This window comes from Somniosus microcephalus, chromosome 13, assembly GCF_052327205.1.
Source record: "Somniosus microcephalus isolate GS21.2 chromosome 13, FLI_Smic_1.0, whole genome shotgun sequence".
NCBI classification, from domain to species: domain Eukaryota; kingdom Metazoa; phylum Chordata; class Chondrichthyes; order Squaliformes; family Somniosidae; genus Somniosus; species Somniosus microcephalus.
Genome location: NC_140999.1, coordinates 159,784,938 through 159,803,014, shown reverse-complemented (window position 1 = coordinate 159,803,014; position 18,077 = coordinate 159,784,938). Strand labels below are relative to the sequence as shown.

Genomic DNA, 18,077 nt, shown 5'->3' with positions numbered 1-18,077 from the left:
AGCAGAGAGCGGAAAAGAGGATGCTTTCAAGAGGGGGCGGGCTTTGTCGGAGTAGTTGGAGACCCATTGGGAATAATAAGAAAATAACCCCAGGCACCTTTTCAGGGCTTTGGGAGTGTTGGGCAGGGGCAGCTCCCGTAGGGGGCGCAATCGGTCGGGGTCTGGTCCGATTTCCCCATTCTCCACCACGCTGCCTAGTATGCAGAGGCGCGTGGTGTTGAAAACGCACTTGTCCTCGTTGTAGGTGAGGTTGAGTTTTTGTGCGGTTTCCAGGAACCTCTCGAGGTTCGAGTCGTGATCCTGCTGATTGTGGCCGCAGATGGTGACGTTGTCAAGGTAGGGGAAGGTTGCCTGCAAGTGGTGGTCATCGACCATGCGGTCCATCTCCCTCTGAAAAACCGAGACCCCATTCGTCACCCCAAAGGGGACTCTGAGGAATTGGTAGAGGCGTCCGTTCGCCTCGAAGGCGGTGTACGGGCGGTCCTCTGGTCTGATAGGGAGCTGGTGGTACGCTGACTTGAGGTCGATGGTGGAGAACACCTGGTATTGGGCGATTTGGTTCACCATTTCTGATATGCAGGGTAGCGGGTAGGCGTCTAGTTGGGTGTACCTGTTGATCGTTTGACTATAGTCGATCACCATCCGTTTCTTCTCGCTACCCCTTACCACTACCACTTGGGCGCGCCACGGGCTGTTGCTGCGTTCAATAATGCGCTCTTTCAGGAGCCTGTCTACCTCGGTCGCGATAAACCGCCTGTCCTCCCAGCTGTACCTCCTGCTTTTGGTCGCTATTGGCCGGCAGTTAGGGGTAAGGTTCGCGAATAGCGAAGGCGGCTTTACCTTCAGGGTAGCCAGACCGCACACTGTGAGGGGCGGCTGGGACCCACCGTACTTGAGCGTGATGCTTTGGTGGTTGCACTGGAAATCCAGGCCCAAGATCACGCTCGCACATAGGTTCTTCATGATTAATACTTTAAAATTATCGTATACAGTTCCGTTAACGCCCAATTGTACCGTGCAGTAACCCAGAATGGTCGATGTCTGGGTTTTATCTGCCATAGAGATGGTACCCTGAGCAGGGACCACCTTTAGGGAGAGTTGCTGTGCCAGTTCAGGGTGGATAAAACTCTCCGTGCTTCCACTGTCAATTAAACATTTAACCCGGCACCCGTTTACCTCGATGTCCACCATTGATTTGGATAGCGGGTGCGGCCTGGTCTGGTCCACTGTGACCGATGCCACTGTAGGGCCCTGATTGATACAAGATGGCGTCCACGCTGTCTGCTCATAAGATGGCGGACCCCAAGAGGTCGGGCAAGATGGCGTCCAAGATGGCCGCTCCCACGGCGCACACGCGGCGGTGGCGGGTTTTCCGGCGGTTGGTTTTCCGGTGGGGTTCCCTCTGCACACCTTCCCGAAGTGCCCCTTCTTACCGCACTTAAAGCAGGTGGTGCCTTTCGCTGGGCACAGGTTTCTGGTGTGTTTTGGCTGCCCGCAGAAGTAGCAGTTGGGTCCCTGACGCGTCGCGGCTGTCGTAGGGCTTCTGGGGGGAGAGCGGGGCCCCGCCGGTGTCGGGCTGCCGGGCGGGGAAGATGCCTTCCAAGATGGCGGCGCCCTCGGTGCACACGTGGCGGCGTGGACGGCGCGGGCTGAAGAGTAGGCGTCCGAGTTTCTCTGGGCCACATCCAGGGATCGCGCGGTGTCCGCAGCCTGTTTCAGGTCCAACCCCGTTTTTTCCAGCAGTCTTTGCCGGATGTAAGTGGAGCTGAGGCCTGTGATAAAGGCATCGCGAACAAGCTCGTCAGTGTACACTGCGGCTTTTACATCTCAGCACTTGCAGTCTTTGCCAAGCATTTTCAGGGTGCTTAGGAACTCCTCCACCGATTCCCCAGGTTGCTGTGCGCGAGTAGCGAGCAGATGCCTAGCATACACCTCATTCGTAGGCTGCTGGTAATGCGCCTTTAAGATGTCGCAGGCGGCCAAGTACGTATCGGCGTCTTGGATGAGGGGGTAAACCCGGTGGCTTACCCAATTCCGCAGAATTCCGAGTCTCATCCTCGCAGCGTCCGTAGCGTCTTTGACGGCTGCGGAATTGTCCAGGAAGAATTCCATACACTGAAACCAGTGTCCGAAGCGTGCTGATGCGTCCGGAGCATGTTGATCCAAATCCAAACATTCGGGTTTCAGGAGTTGATCCATAGTGTTGAAAAATAAGTTAATAAAATTGATGTGCCTCAATAATTCCGAGACTCGATGTTAGCGAAACAAAACAAGGCTTTTATTAACTTAGAAAGTAACACGTAAGAGAGAGAGGTATCTTCCTTCTGGAGACTGAGGCCAGACTGAGCTAGCTTACAAAAGGGGCCAGGTATGGGCGGAGCCCTACACACACAGCACATTCCAGCACATTCCAATAAACAATACAATGAGGACTGGGGGAAGGGAAATGACACTGAAACCTACCACAGTCACAGGCAGTGATGAATGGAATATTTCATCACACCTCTTCAGCAGGGGTCGTGGGCGCGCGGAGCGGGGTCATGAGCCAGGTACACAAAGGATAGCCTTTGTCTCCGATAAGCCATCCTCTTGGGTGAGGCTGTGCCTGGAACATGTCAGCCACAGTTGTCTGTCGCAGGATAAAGACATCGTGGCTGCTGCCTGGAAAGCGGGCATTGACAGCTAGGATGCGCTGCCTGTGGTCACACACCAGCTGTACGTTGAGGGAATGGTAGCCCTTCCGGTTGCGGTAATCCTCGGCATGCTCCAGAGGTGCCCGCAAAACCACATGCGTGCAGTCAATGGCGCCCTGCACCATGGGGAAGCCCGCTATTCTTGCAAATCCCACTGCATGCTGCTGCTGCTTGTCCAGGGTCATGGGGAAGGAGATGAATTGATGTCTCCTTCTGAAAAGGGCTTCGGTCACCTAGCGGATGCAGCAATGCACGGTGAACTGGGAGATGTTAGCGATGTCCCCAGCAGCGGATTGGAAGGAGCCGGTGGCATAGAAGTTGAGAGCCACCGTCACCTTCACTGCCACCGACAGAGACGTCCTGCGCATCAGCTGTGGCTGCAGATCTCTGTGAAGCAGCTGGCAGATGTCTGCAACCACCTCCCTTCTGAATCACAGCCTCCTAACACACATCGCGGCAGACATGGTCAGATAGGAGGACTGCTGGCGGTATACCCTGGGTGGGTAAGGCCTCAGTTGGCGACGCCTGTTGCCCCCTCTGCGTCTAGCCAGGGCTGCCACTCTCTCACGGCATCTGTAAGCCCTTCTGGCATAAGGCTGAAAGTCAGCATTGGCACCCAATGCAGCCCCCATTATATGCTGGCAAACACTGAGCTCTCAATGAAGGCAAAGATAATTGCTAAGCTCTGGCCTGAGCCAAAAATACCTGTCCTAGTGTTGGTCCAAACCAGTAAGCTCTCCTCCTTGGTCTCTCTCCAAAAAACCGTTGCAAAAGAGTGAATGCTGCAAAATGGCTGGCCTTTATAGTGCAGGGTAAGTGCCCTTTAATTAGCGCTCCCCACGGCCGTGTACCGTTCCACTTCACAGTCGTTAGGGCCGCCCGGCGCACAATGGGCCGGCGCGAGTGAAGTTCCGGTTCGGGGCGCACAAAGGGCGTTGCACTAGTAAATGACGTCATGATCTGCGCACGCAGCAGGGCGCGCGCTAAGACTTTGCGCCGGCGCTAAATGTGTACTGAAGTTGGGGCGAGGCGCAGATCGCGCTGCGCCCGGGCGCTAAGCGCCTAGCGCTCGAGATCTACTCCTCCTAAGGCGCTAACGGCTGGCGCGCCCAACTGAATTTCTAGGCCAATCTCTTTTAAAAAAATTTACAGATACACATTGGGTTAAAGTAGAAGCTGAAATATCATGAACAAACTTTCATTAAAAAAATTGAAATTAATTTTAAAATCTAATAATTTTTAACGTTATTACTCAGATCGCTGTTAAAAACACTTCAGTTGAATGGGTCTAATTTTTATGGGGTTTCTAACAGCAACATTTGTTCGGAAAAGATGTTTTCGTCAGATCAGTGATTTCACTGATTGCCGGCTCTGGGGGGTCCACATCGCAGTCTGTGGAGGAGCAGTGAATGACAGACCGCAATTTCAGGAATTCCCCGTTAGGCTGCGCATGCGCTAAATCCTGAAGTTGCGGTCAGTTTCATAGGCAAAATGACGGCGAACGCTGCCAGTTCGCTGTCATCAGGACCGCAAGTTCCGAGCCAATGGCCCAGAAATTCGGGTCTCCATGGGTGAGTACGCATGGGGTACTCACCCGTAAGCCCAATGGAAGTGCCGGTTTCCTGCATGCACTACTCATGCGCGGGAAACCAGCACTTCCGTTCCCCTGAAAGAAGGGGTTAAGAGGTGGAACACGTGTGCCAGAGAGGCAGCGCGTGCGCATCGAACTTACGTTTTTTTTGCAGGTTTTCCCGGGAAGGTAAGTCTCCAGAAGTTAGACATGTAAAAAGCAGTCACAAGGCCTGCTTTTTACAAGCTAAGTCGTGAATTAATTAAAATAAAAATATTTTTTCCACAGGTTTATTATTTTTAAATACTTTAAAGAAAGGTAAGTTTATTTTTAGCCCCATTAGAAAATAAAACATTTTTCAAAAATTTAAATTATTGTTTAAAATAGTTATTTCATGTAATTTATAGTTTATTTTAAAAATGTGATTTAAAAAATTTTTTATTTGAAGATTTAGTGATGTTTTGGGGCTTATAGTATTTATAGGTTTGACGTCTTCCTGTCAAACTTAGGAATGAAGCAGTCCCTGCTACCATTGGCACTCCATGGCCCACGTGATCCCAGGGGACGCATCGAACTAACTGCGCCCCTGGGATACGCGAGCACTGCGCGCCGGCAGTTGTCGGAGGCCCAAGATCGCAATTCCACAGGGGCCCACAGCTCAACGGCCGGCGCGCTAGGTAAGTGCAGGTCGGGGGCTTGCACCCGCGGGAAGCCCTCGACCTGAATTTCTGGGCCATTATGTTTTGCTTCAATACATACCCAGAGAGAATAGATTTTACAGTAAATGCAGAAAAGCATGAAGCAAAGGTCCAACCTCTACAACTTGCAGCCTCTGTATAATTTATTAACATAACTCTATAAAGGATACACCATAAGAGACAATAGCTGGCTCAAGGGTAACTCATCAGTGGTGGAGCACCTGTCTTTTGCTTGGCACTTTATACAGCTCTACAGGATCTAGTAATGGCAGGAACTAGAGATAAGTGTGAGATAATCAGGGCTATCGCTGAAAGAGTCAGTGCCTCAGCTTGTCTGAAATGTAACTAAACCTATATACTGATATGAAGGCCAGACTATTACTTATCACTGGAACAAGATATAGTGACAATGTCACCCCTGCCTACATTGAGATGTTTACAGCGTTTAGGAAGATGCCTATCTTTATGTCAGCGGGTGTAGCGATGCACCTGTTCAAATAGTCACAAATGTTAATATGTTAGGAATCCCTGAGTAATTCAAATATCATACCTGTACCAACACCACGTGTTGACATTGAACAGGTGCTAGTTGCCTCACTGGTGTGGTAGATAGATTTTTTGAGTATTGCGTTTACAGTTGTGCTCAATCTGTGAGGTGGAAATGTGATTGTGCTGAGATTAGAGGCTGAAAAATGGGTACTGCACAGAAAGCATTATCCCTTTTAACTGATGGTTTTAAAAAGGATCAGGATTGTGCTGTTTGGAAAAGGCAAACTTCATTGTACTATACTGGACACTAAAGTAGCCAGATAATTAAACATTTAAAGAAAGAACTTGTATTTATATAGTACCTTATCGCATTTGTCAAACATCCCAGGGTGCTTCATGTACAATGAATTAAATTATGCAATTACTGTTATAATGTGAGTAACCTTGGCAGCTAATTTATGCACAGCAAGGTCCCATACCCAGCAAAGAGATGAATGACCAGGTAATCTGTTTTTGATTGAGTAAGGAATATTGGTCAGGGTTCCCAGTTCTTCTTCGAATAGTACCATGGGATCTAATACATCCATCAAAATCAGCAGAACAAGCAGATGGGGCCTGAGTGTTACATCCCATCTGAAGGACGGCACCTCTGACAGTGCAGTCCATTGGAGTGTCAGCCTAGATTATGTGCTCAGGTACTAGTGTGATCCTTGAACTCAGAACCTTCTGATTCAAAGGTGGAATGCTACCAACTGAACCAAACTGACATGTATTGGAGAACTATTTATAGGTTTGTATGGCCCTTTTGTATTTGTGAAACATTTTGAGGACATCTACAGATCATTAAAACTATGTAATGGATAATCCCAAGGCGGTTTCTTCTTTGCAAAGATGAACCATTCTGAATCTTTTGTTTATGTTTGAACAACTAAGTGATTCTTGTTACATTTTCCAGTTGATCTACCTATATACCCTACCAATTAGTTTAAATTAATTTGATCAAATTTAACATGGTTTAACCCGAAGCTGCTGGTGGATTCAGGGGAATGATGATGTCCCTGGCCAATCATTTTGTTTTTAGCTTACAAAGTGCCAGGCTGAAACAAACTCTAAACTCAGTAAGAAAATGTCAGGAGAAGCATTATTATAGTAATGATAAGATTCTGTTAAGTAGCTCAAGGTTAAGTAAAACTGTAACATTAAACACATCCACCTTTGCTAGCAAACTCTTCTTTTCTCTTTTTTAATTTAATTTTTTTCTATTTAATTTAACATTGTAAGTCCGCGCCTCAATAATACACGGACTTCGGGAGAACAGTTTAACAGGTACTTTACTAAACAAGAGGCAGCTTGAAACTGAAACTACAGAAGCCTGCTAGGGCCTTTTATACAGGGGTGGTCACTGCCGGTACTGCAGTCTAAGACCAGTTATTCCCTTAAAGGTACATACACAACAAACATGATCTATTTTAACCTTTGTATTCTAAGAAAAAATCCTTTCACATTTCTTACCTACATTGTTCTTTACCTGCCTTCCACCAGTCATTCTGGATGTTGGAATAATTTCCATAAATGTGATTCTTTTCACAGCAAGAAAGAACTTGCATGTATAAAAGTACCTTATCGCATCCTCAGGATGTCCCAAAACACTTCAAATCCTTTGAATTATTGTGTAGGTAAATATCAGTTATACTGCACATGTGTAAACCGGTTTTGACATTGTGACACAGGCACCATAATTTAACAGCAGCTGGTCTGCTGTCAGTTAAACATCTGGCAAGGAGGAAGTCTTGCACTGCTTCGGTCTTGCGTATTGCAGGGTGCTGGGGTTTTGTTGGACTGCTGCTCAGTTTCCAATGTTGGAAAACAATTGACTCAGTTAGTCTTTTCTACCAGTAGAAATTTCACTGGCTGTCAAAATCTATTTTGAGAAAAGCTATAATATTTTTACATGGTTATAACTTGCTGTAGAAACACAAATCCAATATAAGCTCTGCACTTGCTTTTTAAGCAACAGTACTGCTGTATATATCTGGCATCTGATTCAATTCTACCCTGAAACTTAAAGAGTGAGATTGTCATGCATGCTTGCAGATAGGTAAACTTGTTGGCAGCCCCATGGAAACTGATTATGCTTAGAAAGTTAACTTGTATGTAAGGGTTAATGCTCATTTCTATTCATACATTTTATCATAGAAGGGATAATGTTTGTTTATATTCATATATTTATAACAAAGTAAAGGCTAATGTTTATCTCATTTGCAACACAACAAGGATTAATGTCTAATTCCTGTGGCACAGGCAGGGTTAATGTCTATCTTGTATTTGTGGCACAGGCGGGGTTAATGTCTATCTTGTATTTGTGGCACAGGCGGGGTTAATGTCTATCTTGTATTTGTGGCACAGGCGGGGTTAATGTCTATCTTGTATTTGTGGCACAGGCAGGGTTAATGTCTATCTTGTATTTGTGGCACAGGCGGGGTTAATGTCTATCTTGTATTTGTGGCACAGGCAGGGTTAATGTCTATCTTGTATTTGTGGCACAGGCGGGGTTAATGTCTATCTTGTATTTGTGGCACAGGCGGGGTTAATGTCTATCTTGTATTTGTGGCACAGGCAGGGTTAATGTCTATCTTGTATTTGTGGCACAGGCAGGGTTAATGTCTATCTTGTATTTGTGGCACAGGCAGGGTTAATGTCTATCTTGTATTTGTGGCACAGTCAAGGTTAATGTCTATCTTGTATTTGTGGCACAGGCAGGGTTAATGTCTATCTTGTATTTGTGGCACAGGCAGGGTTAATGTCTATCTTGTATTTGTGGCACAGGCAGGGTTAATGTCTATCTTGTATTTGTGGCACAGGCGGGGTTAATGTCTATCTTGTATTTGTGGCACAGGCAGGGTTAATGTCTATCTTGTATTTGTGGCACAGTAAAGGTTAATGTCTATCTTGTATTTGTGGCACAGGCGGGGTTAATGTCTATCTTGTATTTGTGGCACAGGCGGGGTTAATGTCTATCTTGTATTTGTGGCACAGGCGGGGTTAATGTCTATCTTGTATTTGTGGCACAGGCGGGGTTAATGTCTATCTTGTATTTGTGGCACAGGCGGGGTTAATGTCTATCTTGTATTTGTGGCACAGGCAGGGTTAATGTCTATCTTGTATTTGTGGCACAGGCGGGGTTAATGTCTATCTTGTATTTGTGGCACAGGCAGGGTTAATGTCTATCTTGTATTTGTGGCACAGTAAAGGTTAATGTCTATCTTGTATTTGTGGCACAGGCAGGGTTAATGTCTATCTTGTATTTGTGGCACAGTAAAGGTTAATGTCTATCTTGTATTTGTGGCACAGTCAAGGTTAATGTCTATCTTGTATTTGTGGCACAGTAAAGGTTAATGTCTATCTTGTATTTGTGGCACAGGCAGGGTTAATGTCTATCTTGTATTTGTGGCACAGGCAGGGTTAATGTCTATCTTGTATTTGTGGCACAGGCGGGGTTAATGTCTTTCTTGTATTTGTGGCACAGTAAAGGTTAATGTCTATCTTGTATTTGTGGCACAGTAAAGGTTAATGTCTATCTTGTATTTGTGGCACAGGCGGGGTTAATGTCTATCTTGTATTTGTGGCACAGGCGGGGTTAATGTCTATCTTGTATTTGTGGCACAGGCGGGGTTAATGTCTATCTTGTATTTGTGGCACAGGCAGGGTTAATGTCTATCTTGTATTTGTGGCACAGGCGGGGTTAATGTCTATCTTGTATTTGTGGCACAGGCAGGGTTAATGTCTATCTTGTATTTGTGGCACAGGCGGGGTTAATGTCTATCTTGTATTTGTGGCACAGGCGGGGTTAATGTCTATCTTGTATTTGTGGCACAGGCAGGGTTAATGTCTATCTTGTATTTGTGGCACAGGCACGGTTAATATCTATCTTGTATTTGTGGCACAGGCAGGGTTAATGTCTATCTTGTATTTGTGGCACAGGCAGGGTTAATGTCTATCTTGTATTTGTGGCACAGGCAGGGTTAATGTCTATCTTGTATTTGTGGCACAGGCACGGTTAATGTCTATCTTGTATTTGTGGCACAGGCAGGGTTAATGTCTATCTTGTATTTGTGGCACAGGCGGGGTTAATGTCTATCTTGTATTTGTGGCACAGTAAAGGTTAATGTCTATCTTGTATTTGTGGCACAGGCGGGGTTAATGTCTATCTTGTATTTGTGGCACAGGCGGGGTTAATGTCTATCTTGTATTTGTGGCACAGGCGGGGTTAATGTCTATCTTGTATTTGTGGCACAGGCAGGGTTAATGTCTATCTTGTATTTGTGGCACAGGCGGGGTTAATGTCTATCTTGTATTTGTGGCACAGGCGGGGTTAATGTCTATCTTGTATTTGTGGCACAGGCGGGGTTAATGTCTATCTTGTATTTGTGGCACAGGCGGGGTTAATGTCTATCTTGTATTTGTGGCACAGGCGGGGTTAATGTCTATCTTGTATTTGTGGCACAGTAAAGGTTAATGTCTATCTTGTATTTGTGGCACAGTAAAGGTTAATGTCTATCTTGTATTTGTGGCACAGGCGGGGTTAATGTCTATCTTGTATTTGTGGCACAGGCGGGGTTAATGTCTATCTTGTATTTGTGGCACAGTAAAGGTTAATGTCTATCTTGTATTTGTGGCACAGTAAAGGTTAATGTCTATCTCTATTCATACATTTAAAACATAGAAATTTAAATGTATGCATTAAATTGACATTTTAAACCACAACAAATATAATTCCTATAACACGCCATCAATCCAGTACCTGAACAATGATCCAGAAATTATTGTGAGATATTAGTGGGCGAACATGTAACGCGTTCATTTAAATTTTTTTGTCTGTTATTTTAACTTGCATTTGTTTTAAATGGTTTAAATAGGAATTTCATCCGGACACATTAAGGGGTCACCTACTAATATAGGCAACCATAATTTTCAGGCTTATATAGCTCTATATAGTAATGCAACCACCAGGTTTTACGGTATCATTATTGACGTAATTTAAGTAGAATCATTTTCATGTATGAGTGTAGACATAAGCTAGAAAAATGTACTTGGGTTCATGGAATGATATCAATTAGATAGATCTGATGCAGTAGCAAAATATTTGAGGAGAGAATCAGTTCAAAGCAGAACTCAAGAGTCATGGCAAATTTCTTCAAAGTACAGATGCAGATTGTAACACACATATTTTCTCTTTGCTGTTCTCACTCCATATGAAGTCGCTAAGATATCAAAATCGTCCATCTGTTCAGTGATTATCCTAAGACACTGACAGATGCCCTCTTATACCTAATTATTCATCATATTTCTTGCCAGCTGCTCAGTCCAAATGATTTTTGTTAATAATTCAAGGACACATGATTTTACAACTGACTGTCATGAAATAATATTCATAACAGATTTTTACAAAATATATTGATTGGATTTTGTTTTCAGAAAAGCTGTAATATTTTTACATGGTTATATCTTGTTGTGGGAAACACAAATCCAATATAAGCAAAAATTGCCCATGACAAAACTTTTAGAATTTGGAATTGCTGATAAACAAGGTTTCACAGTAATCACCGTTAAAAATTACCTCTCACTAGTTAGTTTAATTAAAATCCATTTTGTCTTATCACTTTGCGCATTACAAGTAATGAACTCTACAGTGTATATCCCATGAACCAGTATTAATGAAGCCATATCACTAACTACTGCATTGGTTGTCTACATAACAAGAAGTCTTAGATCACATATAAAGCTAAACAGAGCATGCTCCACAAGCAGTCATGAAAATACTATTTATAATTCCCATGAGTGAGCCTGATATAATAATTCATGAGTGAACAATTCATAAGTGAGTTATAAGGTTATGCTCACAAGAGAGGAGTGACTTAATTTTCCAAAAATTTATACACCACATAAAAAAGTATTTGTATAAACTGGTAGAGAGTGTACAGTATTTGAAAAGCTACTTTTAAGTTTATGGAAACAGTAAAACAACAGAGGCGGTTAAACTTCTTTGTAAGTTGGATGGACGGCTTTATCCAATCAGACATGGTGTAGGATGCTGAGAAAGTACCTGTGTTGTTGCCTAGCAACAGTCTTATGTGCAACACAAAATATCCTCTTCTGCCCCCCTCACAAAAAGACATTCATTTTGACTAGTGCTTTTTCCTTGTGTGTTGTAAACACAATGCACATTTGAGAACAGTTTATTTTAGTCCTAATTTATCAACATCATCATCATCACTACTTTACTGCATTATAATGGCTTGGATTTTGCAGTCAGCAGCGAAGTGACGGTGCTCGCTGCTGACTTCGAAGAAAGCTGCCCACAAAGTTTTAGCGGGCTCTGTGACGTCAATTTCCCCTTTTCCGATGTGACATTCCATCTGGCGCCATCTATAGGGGATCTGTGGCATCCAGCAACAGTGATGTCATCAAGCAGGCTGAGCAGCCAATCACATTGAAGAATTCTCACAGACCGCATACCAGGAAGTAAAAAGTAGGTTTATCATTCACTTTTTAATCATTTTACAGAAAGCAAAATAAAGATTGGGACATACACATGGGATTAAAGTAGAAGATGAAATATCATAAACAAACTTCTAAAAAAATAAAATAAAAAATATTTTTTATTATTTTAAAAATCTATGGAATTTTTATCATGGAATGGAAGGAATGATACGCCACACATATAAAACTAGTTTTTCAGGGCCAGAGAGGTTGTTCAGCAGTAATTATGACTTAGTACACTGTTGAAAAACTCATTCAACAAGGCTTAACCTTTTCAAGGAATTTTATAGCGAGTATAGTGTGTAAAAGTTGAAGTTCACGTCAAATCAGTGATTTCTAATTGGTTCCATCTGTGAAGACTGCAACAGCGTGCCCTGTGGAGGAGCAGGGTATCACTGACAGCAACGTCTAGATTTCCGCGTTTAACTGCGCATGTGCGGATGCCAGGAGTTGCTGTCAGTTTTACACAATAATGACGGCGAGTGCTGACAGTTTTGCCGTCATTACAACCGCAAGTTCTGGGCCATTGTCTACTGTGCTTTAATCCCTTTACCAAAATGAACTAATAAAGTCGTGCGAAAACAATCCCCTACACAATGTCCAGTTCCTCTAAATTGACATTAACAGGAATTATTTATCATCAAATAATTTTCTTGCTTCTGTCATTTCCATCTGCCTAAATGTAAAGTTTGATTAATAGACTTCTTCTTGGCTAGATCCTGTTGCTAATGCATTTCACTGATATTTGCTTCATGGTTTCTGATGTTGTGCCCTCTCTTTGGATAATATAGGTGGGATCTTTACAAATCATTAGTTTTTCTTGCAATTCTATAGCACAGGAGGAAATCTAAATGTCTCACACTTAACTGAAGAGATCTCTCTTCACCTGATATTATATGATCCATTGGTAGGTGGTGGTTCTTTTGAAAAAAATAAATTTGAGATAGTGATTACAAATATGCCTAATGTATTCTATTGTTCTGCTGTCACTCACTGGTTTCTGATCCAAAGAAATCCTATAATATTTTAATTAATAAATGGCTAGGAAGTTATGCACAGCATCTTATTTTTTTGGGACATATGGAAGTTTCAGACCTTCAATGTGCATATATTGTAAAAATAACAAGTATGTAACTATCCAGTCTCACATTTCATTATATGTAAATCCCTGAGGCTGGATTATATTCTTGTAATTTTTCCCTGGAGATTTATTTTAACTTATTTTTTTACTAGAGTATTTAACATGCTCCTTTGTATGTTGTTGTTACTCTGGTGATAAACTGTTTTTAAATGGGTTATTGCTAGTGTACACAGCAATGTGATAGCATTAAACATTTGTACATGAACTTTGCAGATTGGAAGTTTTGCCCTATCTTTCTATCATTGTGATACTTTTACTAATATTTGCCATGTTTTCTTGCTTCCTCACTCTTTTCTTTATCGATTCTGCACCTATGTTCTTCACTATTTATTTTCATTTTCTTTGTTTTCTGTCAAATTTTCTATCCTATTCTGTTTCTTGGTTTATTTCTTCTGATCCATTCCAGTTTTGCATTTGCTTTTATCTCCCCTATAATTCCCCCTTTTCTTCCTTTTATATTTCATGCCTTTCTTTATTATTTCCATTTATTGATGCTGTATTCTCTATTATTAATTCAAACCTTTTTGATAGTTTACATTATTATTTCTGTTCCTTTCCTCATTGTTATTCATTTCTTAATGTACTTTGACCATGTCTGTCTATCTAGTCTTTTTTTCTGTTTCTCTCAATCCATTAATCCGTCAAAAAATGTCTAGGTCTGCCCAAGATGTTTATTACACCAACAGATTCAACAGGTTTATTAAAATAAATGGCGTGAAGGGAGATTCAGAAGCAACATAATAATCATTTAAGGAAGGAAGCACATACACGGAGAAGGATTGCAGCTGCACCGCAGATGACAAATTTGCTTTTGTTTCATATTAAATACCAATTGAGTTTTTGCATGAGATCCCAACCTAATCTAATCACCAGTCTTTTACTTCAATTTGAAGCTTTTGTACAACAGAAAGCACCATGGGAATCATTTTAACCCAACCCTGGTTCAGCAGAAACCAGGCAGGTGGACAGTTAAAATCACCACGGTTACTTACCTGCCCTGAAGTCGCTGACCAGTTTGGATTCTAACCTGCTCAACTGAGCAGACGGTAAGGACACCTGCCCAAAGGTTGGGGGGTGGGGGTTCAGTTTTACATATGCATGTTGAGTCCTGATGATGTCATCGGGACTTACCTGCAATTTTAACTCAGCAGCCTGAGTGGGAAACTACAGTGAATTTCCTGCCAGGCTACCCTAGCGAGGAAGTGGGTCAGGCTGGAAGAGGCCCTTAAGTAAGTAAAAAGTGAAATAACTTACTTTTATCACTAGTGCTCCGCTGGGCACCACAAGGAAAGCTTAGGCGTCCCCTGCTGCAGACTCATTCCCCCACCGCCTCCCCTCCCTCTTCCCGATCACAAATTTCTGCAGGACAGCCTTGGCAACCGATCCTGCCAATTAACAGGTCTCAGTGGGGAGCCTCTGGGCCATGCAATTTTCCACCATTTCCCTCATATCTGGAGCAGCGGGTGAGTTTCTAACTCACGCCAATGCCCACCCATCCCAATCTGGCCTGGAGTTAAAATTACGGCCCATGGTTTTCCGAGCAGCTATTCACTTTCAGAGCCTCATTCTGTTGAACTCTTGGACACGATGCAGTCTTGTTGCTGAAAGTTAGAACAGTTTTGGGGCCTAGCAAAAATCAGTCTCTTCCAGTTGATAGTTTGGATCCTGATTAGAATAGGTATCTCCCCAAGTCTTAGTCCTGTAAATGCTCCACTTCTAAGTTACATAACTGTAAATGGAAGAGGTTTATCTTATGGTATTGAGATATGTGTCGGATCCTTTGTGAAGTGGTTCAGGTCCAGTGTTACTTACAGGAGCTCTTGAATTGGGAGGAAATTTAAGCATCCCATTTAATGTATATAAAGCTTTTATGCCTTTTGCCTTCCAGTGAATGGCAAGTGGCTTGGGGAACATCCTCAGTTCTCTTACTTTATGAAAGGGGTTTTACTTCTGAGTCAGAACTTCAACAACAACAACTTGCATTTATATAGCGCCTCTAACGTAGTAAAGCGTCCCAAGCCACAAAAGGAGATATTAGGGTAGATGACTGGTCAAAGAGTAGGTTTTAAGGAGCATCTTAAAGGAGGAAAGAGAGGTAGAGAGGCGGAGTGGTTTAGGGAGGGAATTCCAGAGCTTAGGGCCTTGGCATCTGTAGGCATGGCCACCAATGGTGGCATGATTAAAATTGGGGATGATCAAGAGGCAGAGACCTCGGGGGGGTTGTAGGCCTGGAGGAGATTACAGAGCTAGAGAGGGGCGAGGCCATAGAGGGATTTGAAAATAATTTTGGAAATTTTAAAATCGAGGCATTGCTTATCCAGGAGCCTGTGTAGGTCAGCGAGCACAGGGGAGATGGGTGAGCGGGACGTGGTGCGAGTTAGGACACGGCAGCCGAGTTTTGGATGACCTCAAGTTTACAGAGGGTAGAACTAGGGAAGTTGGCCTGGAGTGCATTGGAGTAGTCAAGTCTAGAGGTAACAAAGGCATGGATGAGGGTTTCAGCAGCAGATATGCTGAGGCATGGGTGGAATCGGGCGATGTTTCGGAGGTGGAAATAGGTGGTCTTAGTGATGGCGCGGATATGTGGTTGGAAGCTCATCTCGGGGTCAAATACGACACCGAGGTTGCGAACAGTTTGGTTCAGCCTCAGACAGCTGCCAGGGAGAGGGATGGAGGCGGTGGCAAGGGAACGGAGTTTGTGGTGGGGACCGAAGACAATGGCTTCGGTCTCCCCAATATTTAGTTGGAGGAAATTTCTGTTCATCCAGTACTGGATGTCGGACAAGCAGTCTATAAACCCACATATAACTATGGCTACCATGGATCTGAAACCAGTATCCTATAATGGCATATTTGCATATTAAAATGGCCTACCGCCTGACTCAGGAGGGGGATCCAGTGGTAGGCCCGGGGAAGATGCAGTGGCCATAGCGATGGCAGGGAACATCACTATACCGCCGACTGAGAGGCCTCAAAATCTCCCGCTAGTTTGTAATCTGAGGAGGAATCTCTTGTTTGACTTGTGGCTAACTGATACTGAAAGAGTTGATTGTTTGAATCATAGATGATGAATTTAAATGTGGATGTGGAACACCATATAGAAATCGCAGCAGGGCAAATAAAGTGACAATACTGAATTGGAAAGATTAATCTCGGCTCTAATCTATCCATGTAGCAAAAGAACACAAGACTAAGTTTCACAATAGAGCATGCTGTATACAAAATTTCCTATACTTAATCAATACAATCAAGCTTATTAAGAAGTTGTCAGACTATGCACTGATTGCCTATTCTGCAGAAATGTGCAAATGCATGATATTATCATACTTAACTAAAATACTAAAATAATATAGAAGGTAATTTTATGAGTTTGTATTACTGACAGGGAGCCTTGCTATTGTTCTGCATCCTTCAGCTTTGCTGTAAGTGCGGGCTGATAACGACATGGGCAATGGGGTATTGGGACCTTTGTGAATGGTGGGACCAACAGTGCATCTCCTTAACCAACAGAAAGAGAAATAGAGAGGGAAAGAAAGATTGGATTAAGAATCAGAGAATAAAGAGGCAGAAAGGAAAAGTAAGAAAAAAATATTTGACATTTTTAAAATCTCGAACAACAATTGACTACATGCAGGACTGAGATTGAACACATTAAATTGTTCCCATTCCAAGCCAGAGAGGTTGATTGGCATTGCATTAACAATTATCACATCGTTAAAAAAGGTACTTACGCTGTTAATTACCAGACTTAACTTTCTGTGGTGAATTTAATGGGCAATTAACGTGAAAATCCAGCAAGATCTTAAAAATAACGGGGAGGCTAAGGGCGAGATTCCGTTCGTGCAAAGCAAATGGCGGAGAAGAGTAAATTGACCAGCAAGTTCTGGAGATTCACACTCATGGCATATCTCTTAATCCCCTGAAACTGCTGGCCAATTTGCACTTCAATAATGGCATGCGTTGTTAACATGCCGTTATTATTTCAGCAAGACCCGGCCCCATTTCCCGAGGTGGCAGACTATGGAAGACGATCGGAAGACCTCGCATGGAAATTACTGGCATATTTCTCAGCGACATAATGACTAGGATGGTTCCAGGTTTGATCCCAGGGTTGTGCTGTAGTAGATGATCTGAAATGGGCCACCACAATTGGCCCAAGTGGTCCTGTGTTCGGAAATTGGCCCCACTGGTCCTGTGTTAGGAAATTAACCACAGCCTCCATTCATGATTGCAATACAGCGACCTCTGGAACTGCAATTTTTGTGGATGATGAAAGGATCTGCCGTGAGATACTCTGCAGTCGGATAGCCTGCTGGCACTCGCTGTCGAGAGTCATACATGAATACTGGCCACTTGGGTAACATACTGGACTGTGACCACCACCTGTAGGTATTTTACAGCCCAAAAACAGAGGCAACCGTTCAGGAGAGGAGTGATAAAATTAGGAAAACAATAAAAGACTTTGCATTAACCCTTTTTACTTAATACTATCAGCTCCATTTAAATAAATATTTTTCTGCTAAACTAATATAAATAGAAACCTTAAATCATATTTTAGTCACACTAATATATCCATTCTTGTTAACTGAATAATTTACCACTATGTGGACACTTCTTTTGGCCAGAATACATATTTTACTGTATTTACAGCCCATATAACACTGTTACATTGAATTTGTTATTTCAACATTCTTCCAAATTACAGCAAGTTAAAAATAATAATAGTATAAAGCACTTTACATTTCAGACAATATTGAATTACAATTAAAAGCATGTAACTGAAAATTCTTATTAATGTTTCACTCTGAATACTCAATAAGCGAATCCTTCTGGTAAATGTAGAAAAGGAGTTATTTGCTCAGCATGAACTGACTGCAATCTCATTACTAAGGCAATGAGTGTGCTTGTTCCAAAATGCCCTAGGAGGTTTATGCAACACAGCTGAC

At 43.0% G+C, this 18,077-nt stretch overlaps 1 protein-coding gene across 3 annotated transcripts in view; it reads left to right on the top strand.

Annotated features, from left to right (window-relative positions):
* LOC147108710 (sodium/potassium-transporting ATPase subunit beta-1-interacting protein 3-like) overlaps positions 1–18,077 on the top strand; it is a 293,331-nt gene that overhangs the window by 199,468 nt on the left and 75,786 nt on the right. The gene's annotated exons all lie outside the window — the stretch shown is intronic.